This window comes from Mobula birostris, chromosome 5 (genome assembly GCF_030028105.1).
Source record: "Mobula birostris isolate sMobBir1 chromosome 5, sMobBir1.hap1, whole genome shotgun sequence".
NCBI lineage: Eukaryota > Metazoa > Chordata > Chondrichthyes > Myliobatiformes > Myliobatidae > Mobula > Mobula birostris.
Window position 1 is genome coordinate 86,786,227 of NC_092374.1, and position 7,568 is coordinate 86,793,794.

Below are 7,568 nucleotides of genomic sequence, written 5' to 3' on the forward strand. Positions count from 1 at the left end.
GAATGGCCATCTGGGGGCTGGGGCGAGAATAAAGTGTTGGATTAGAGTAAATGAGTGTAAAGACTAGATGGGCTGAAGGGCCTATTTCCTTGTAACCAAAGGATGGAATGTTCTCGGGGTTCACTGGCATGCGAAGTTGACTGTCCTGCAGTGGTAACAGGCAGACATATCTCATGAAAGCCTTCAACTGGGTGTCTGTCCTCTAACTCCTGTTCCCTCACAACCACATCTGTCTCAACAGGAATCCAGCTTTGGGCATGTCCCGAAGATGTGGATGTTTGTAAATCCAATTGTGGGTAAAGGGTTGCAGGGAAAATGGGAGCAGGAGCTGGTTATTCATCCCCATTTCACCATGCTACCCCACTGTGCCAATGATACATTTCGGGAGCCTGTTTCTGCCTTCTCAGTACCTTAGTTTCAAGTAATAGGTTAGTAGGTTAATTGGTCATTGTAAACTGTCCTGTGATTAGGTGAGTGTTAAATAGGTGGGCGGGGTGGAGATACGTCTCTACCAAGGGAGGCATTAAGGAGCTCCTTCCTCCACCAGCCTGCTTAGCCATCCCCCTCCCCCCCGCCGATCAAGGCCACATGACCATGGGAGCAGGTGGTGGATGGTCGTACAAGCAGCCGGTGCAGATCACACATCCTGATTATGTGACCACTGACACCAGGCAGACAATCTCTGAACAGCATTGATAATGGCTGGGGTGTCTTTTGCCATCCCTATTCTTCTTAAAGGCGGCAAGAAGCACCTTTACAAGAATGAAGAATATACTGACCAACACTAAACTAGGCATGACAACCCGCCTCAGAGTACTGAAATGTTACGTTTATCCAGTTATATTATATGGATCAGAATGTTGAACAATATCTAATAACATGAGGAAACGAATTGAAGCAGCAGAGATGTGGTTTCTGAGGAGGATGCAAAGAATATCATGGTTATAAAATGAATATCTAATAAGGATGTCATGAACAGAGCAAGCACAAAAAGAGAAATAATGTATGAGATCATGAAAAGGCAATGTAACTCCATTGGACATGTGATTAGGAAAGAGGAGTTAGAGTGCACGGTATTTATGGGAAAGATTGAAGGGAAGGATGCAAGAGGAAGGCAAAGACAAATGATGATGGAGACAGCAGCCAGAGAACTGGAAATGAATACCCATGAATTGATCCACTTGACCCGAAACAGGAGTGTGTGGGCCATGGCAGTCAAAGCTCAAACTGGGCACGGCACCTGATGATGATGATGAATGGCTGGGGTCACATGTCTTGTGAAGCCATTGCCCAGAAGGAGGCAATGGCAAACCACTTCTGTAGAAAAATTTGCCAAGAACAATCATGGTCATGGAAAGACCGTGATCGTCCATGTCATACGACACAGCAAATAACGATGAAGATGATGATACTGGGGAATGAGGATCATTGGGCCAGAAGGGCCTGTTCCATGCTGTAGTCTAAATAGTAAATAAGTAAATCAAAGACCTCCTTGGTACCAACTTCTCTTCAAACAGCAGAGGACTGGAGCCATTTGGCACCAAGACAAAAATACAAAGAATTCAAAGTTGCATTTACTATTGGTCAATTATTTACTAATTCTTAAGTGTTATTGGCGTTAACGTGGAGATTCTATTGGCCATCAATATCTGTATTATTATAGTGCAATAAAGACTTTGAACATACACAAGGTCATCAGTTGGTCAATGACTGCATTCAACTAGTCAATCCTGTATGAAAATGCCATTTCCCTGATCAGACTTCAGAACAGTTTGCTGACAGGGGCCACGCTGTTCTCCTTGTGCACAAGTAAATAAAGTGCATTTGAGGAATGAGTGCAAGTTTTCAGAGTCCAGTTAATCGCGGTGGCAGTAACCTGAAGGGAATTTGTCATCTTCACCAGGAGGTGGCCCCAGACTCTTTAAAAACGACTGAGATCTGGTGTGTGGGAGAGGAGTAGAATTGGGGGGGGGGGGGAGGGAAGTTGATGGGAATTTTTGATGAATAAAATGTGTGGTTGATAGTATGGACTTAGTGGGCCAAAGGCCTAGTTTCTGTGTTCTACCTCTTTTTGATCACTGCGGCGGGCCCCAGGTATTAGTGTGTATGTGTGTGTGTGTGGGGGGGGGGGGGGGTTGAGGCAGCGTTTGGTCAATTTAAACACTGGCCCAGACAAACTAAAAAGGCAGGCTGTCAGGACCAGAGGTGAGGGTTGGGCCAATTCTGTTCTCTCTTCGTGGCACTGAGGCCGTGAGACTGCTCCAAGCTTCATATCCACGAGTTTCATGGCAATTTGCATAGCTGTGTGAGAACCAAGGCTGAGGCTATGGGCCTGTTCTGGGCTTCAGGTCTCTGGACTCAATTTCGTGCTGAATACTGTTGTCTGATTTTATTGTTTGAACAGTTTTTTTCTCTCTGCACATTGGGTGTTGGTCTTTTTTTTTAAATTAGTGACCACTTTATTAGATTCACTAGCTCATTAATGCAAATATCTAATCAGTCAATCATATGGCAGCAACTTAATGCATAAAAGCATGCAGACATGGTCAAGAGGTTCAGTTGTTCAGATCAAACATCAGAACGGGGAAGGAATGTGATCTAAGTGACTTTGACCACAGAATGATTGTTGGTGTCAGACAGGGTGGTTTGAGTATCTCAGAAACTGCTGATCTCCGGGGATTTTCTCTGTAGAGTTTACAGAGAATAGTGAAAGTAACAAAAATCATCCAGTGGGAGGGGTAGTTCTGTGGGCAAAAATGCTTTGTTAATGAGAGGGGTGAGGGGAGAATGGCCAAACTGATTCAAGTTGACAGTGGTATGCAGAAGAGCATTGCTGAACACACAACACACCATCAATGGTTGGCTACAGCAGCAGACCATGAACATACACTCAGTGGCCACTTTATTAGGTACAGAATGTACCCAATAAAGTGGCCACTGAGTATAATTTTAAGGCTAGAGGTGAAAGTTAATACCAACCTGAGGAGCAAATTTTATACAATGGGTGGTAGATATATGGAACCAGCTGCTAGAGGAAGTGGTTGAGGCAGCAACATTAGATACATTTAAGCAGTATGTGGATGACAGGAGTTTAGAGAGATACGGGCCAAGTGCCAGTGAAATGGGATTAGCTTGAAGATACATCTTGCTGGGTCTTTCTCCATTCTGCTGGCCACGGAGTAATCAAAATATGGAAGAAAACATCGAACTCGAATGGGTCAGGTCAGTGCATGTAAACAAACTAATTGTCTTTGTTCTTGCCATGAGGTTGAAGGAATGGAGGCTGTCATTTTGTGAAGCTGCTCTGCATCCTCCTTTTTGTGAACTGGTTTTTGCTTGGCTAAATTAGTGTTTTAAAGTAGACACAATGATGCTCCAGGCAATCTACTGGACTAGAGATAATATCAAAATAAGAAGTTATTTGTAAGGTGTTCTTTGGTATGATATAACATGCAGGTTTGTGAATGGTGGGCTCTGCGTCTGCCCTGAATGATTCGAGCTGGTTACTGGTTTGGTAACTGATCTAGAACAAAGAGCCATAAACCGCCAGTTGTCACTTGTGGAAGAAGGTCAATAAATGGACGCTGGCTTGGACCAGAGCTGTTACGAAGGTGACATAGGTCAGTCAGATGACCTTTAGCCAACAGGAATGTAGCAGATCATTTGAATTGTTAAGCGTTTAAAATAAGGAGCTTCAAATGCAAAGGCACAACTCCGGAGACTAATCATTGCAAGGAAGAACCCTGATGCCAGGGGCTGGGAAAGAAACGATCAATCGTCTGGCCAACCGAGATCCCCTATTTCGGTGTAATAAATTGGACAAATTGTCTGAGTGAGTATTGGTACAGAGGAAGAGTAGAATTCATGTTTTAAGTTTTTGGCCCAGGGTCAACATAGTTACGTCGTTGTTTGTGCAGGGACAATAAACCGTGAGCTTTGATTAATTACAAGTTACGTAGTGAATTTCCTAACCTAGTTCCACTGATGAATGGTCAACAGTGGTGAATAACTCAGAGAAGGAAGAGCAGGGAGGTGATTCTGGTTCAGAAGCAGGGGTAACCCTTCCAACACTCACTGTCTAGCACTAGGCAAGAGCAATTTGAGCTGATTCCGATGCACAGACACACAAGAATGTTTCATCCCAATTTATTTAGAATTATAAAAGTCCATTGTCACCTTGTGACCTATACATTTGCATATTCTTCAATCATATTTAAGGCCAATAGTGTTTAATTTATTTCCATCCTCGCGCTGTTTCTTTTTAACCACCTCTCACAGCAGAATTCCCAGTTCAGGCCATGAGATGGTTGGCTTGTATGTTAACTTAAAACCTAGAAAGTATTGTTTTTTTTCCTCTTTTTTTCCAAAATAATTTAAAACCAGCTTAAATTTAATATCATCTATAAAATAAAATAAAACTAGTTTTTTATTTGGGTTTCACTTTTGTTCAGTTGCAATAGGCTGATGAAAAAAGTGCAAAGAAGCGAATTAAATATTTTCGGAGAAATAAAGGGGAGGGAGAACAGGACGGAGGGAAAGAGGAGCAGGGAGGATAGAAAAAAGGGAGAGGGCGAGGGGATGATGAGGGATGGAGGGAGAGGAGGAAGGAGGGAGGGGAGCTTGAAGGACAGAATAAAGAGGATGGAGGCATGAGGAGGAGAAGGGAGGAGAGGATGAGGGCTGGAGGAAGAGGAAGAAGGGAAAGAGGGGGAGAGGGGAGAATGAGAAGGGCATAGAGGGGACAGTAGCAAGATGAGAGAAAGGAGGGAGTGGAAGGAGCTGGGCAGGATGAGGATGACAGATGAGGAGGCTGTAGTAATAGGGGGGTGAATAAGAGAGAGTTAGGGCTGGGGTTAGAAGACAGGAGGGAGAAAATAAGTCAAGGGATGATGGAGAGGAGGTTAAGGAAGAATGGGGAATCAGCCCTGTGTAACCTGCAGCTAACCCCATCTCCTGCCAGGGGTGGGGGCCATGCCAGCAGGTGCCCCGCAGGGACCAGCACAATGCAGTTGGACCACAGTCCCACTGAATTACAATTGTACACGTTTAACTTTGTAGGGGTGAGGGTATGGTTGTGGTTTCACTGCTGTGGCAGGGCACAGACCCTGTACCATCAAAATACTTTCACAGTCAACGTTACGTATTCCTTGGGCAATGCTGCTTTATGAAGAGCTTCACATTCTGGGGGGAGGGTGGAGGTGAGGTGGGGTGGGTCTGAAGGTGGCGCATGCTGTACCAGGTAGGGAGGAGACAAAGAACAGAAAGCAATATCCTTGTTCCATCTCTCCAAACCTACTGGGAGAGGAGAATAACTCTTTTCTTTTGTGTAATACGTTTTTATGTGTGCTCTCTCACTCTCTCTCTCTCTCTGTCACACACATACACACACACACACACACAGTGGGCGTAACTTTGTTTTTATACGCATGAAAACACACTAACTTGTATAAGAGACGTCTATCACTGGAAGGCTGACAATGAGCGGGTATTACAGATTCCTGAGACCTTTGGCCCTGATCTCTGCGCCTCCAGAGTGTGGGAGCTGAGGAAGGGAGCCACACACCTGAACAAGGCCTCTGCTGGGGATCGGTGTAAACGTTCTAGTGGTCACGAACAGAGGTTCCTGTGTGACAGTAGGTGGGGAATCGTAGTGGGATTACAGCGGAGTGGGGATTAGGGTTGTAAAAGGGGCAGGGATCATGGTGAGATGGGTGTGAGGATGATTACAGTGGGGTGTACGGTGTTGTAGGAGTACAGAGGGACAGTGGGGAGTCTGGAGAACACAGTGGGTGAGGATTAGCATGGTTCCAACAATGTTCCACAAGCACGTGCCTGAGGGTATCTGGTTGTCAGAGGGCCGGCAGGAGGCGTTGTTCACAGTTCCTTCGAACACAATGAGCAGGGTGCAGGGCTTTAATTGAACTGGCCACTAACTAAAGGGGACGAGAGGTAAATCAACAATTTTCCTTTGACAACGGGGACTATTCTCTCTGCAGTGACCAGTGCTTTTAACGTCTTTAGCTAAAGTGCGCGGACAGGGATGGAGTTAGAATTTGGGTCAGAGAGGGTGTTGCAGGCTCCAAAAAGGGGATGGCGGCCAACTCTGTTAGTAATTTAAAGTGGAGAATGTGGGAACATTTCCCCAAGGCTCTCAAAACTATGGAAAAGAAGGCTGGGGACGAACCACAACCTACCTTTCAAAGGGACAAATGGCGTCCTCACTGGGAATCATTACTGGACTGCTTTGGTCCACACAGACCCACCCTTCCTCAGGCCATTTTTCTGGAGATCTCAGGCCTCAGATAGATTTGCCCGGAGTGTGACAGAGGCTGAGGGATGACCTGACAGGGGTTTGTATAATGGGGGGTGGGGGGTGGCAGAAGTAAGGTAGATGGTTGCAGGCTTTTCTCCCCCCACCGCCAAGGGTCGGGGAATCTAAAACCAGAGGATATAGGTGTCAGGTGAAAGGGTGAAGACTTAAAGGACAACTTTTGCATACAGAAGTTGGTCAGTATATGGAACGAACTGCCAGATGGAGTGGTAGAGGTGGGTATAATTACAATGTTTAAAAGGCATTTGGACAGGTACATGGATAGGAAAGGTTTAGAGCAGGGGTTCCCAAAATTTTTTATGCCATGGACCAATACCATTCACCAAGGGGTTCGTGGACCTCTGGCTTAGCTTGATATGGGGCAAATGCAGGCAGATGGGACAGGTTCAGGAAGGCACCTTGGCCAGCATGGGCAAGTTGGGTCAAAGTGTCTGTTACTGTACCGCATTAACTCGATGACACCATCTACCCATGGAAACCAGAGATGCAAGAGGCTGCGGATGCCGGAATCTGGAGCCAAGGACAGACAACTGGAAGGAACTCTGCAGATCAACATGGAGGACGGCTGATGCTTTGGGTCAGGACCCTGTACCAGAGTGTAGAGAAAAGGAAGCCAGTGTAAAGAGGGAAGGGGGAGACAGGGGCTGCGAGGTGAGAGGTGCTGGAGGGAGAAAGGGGAGAGTTGAGACCCAGAGTCGTAGGTGATAAGAGGGAACCAGATAAGGGGAAAAGATCTAGCAGATGGCACCAGCTGGGAGAATAGAAGGGGAGGGTTGAGACAGGGTGGTGTGATGGGGCGGAGGGGACCAGACAAGGGAGGGATGATGGCAGACAGAACAAAGGATTGGAAAATCTGAACAAGGGAGAAGAAATGCGTGGGGGTGTGGGCAACGGGAAGATAGAGCTGGGTGTACAGGCTGATGGGTTTGCGGAACCAGGGGAGGGGAAAAGGAAGCAAAGGGAGAGGGGACCTATATCGACTGGTGGGGATGTGGTGACAAGCAGAGGGGGACTGGGTTAATGCGCCCCCTTTCCCTTGTTCCCTTCCCCCTCTCACCAGTCCGCACAGGTTGTCTCTCCCTTTGCTCACCGTTTTCATCAGTTCCCCCCTCCCCATGTTACCAGACCCATCACCCTCCCCCACATGGTTCCGCCCGCCCCACCTACATACCCACCCACCTGGGTTCCTCCACCCTTGGTTCACCCTTTCTAACCCCTCCACCATCCCTCCTCCCCT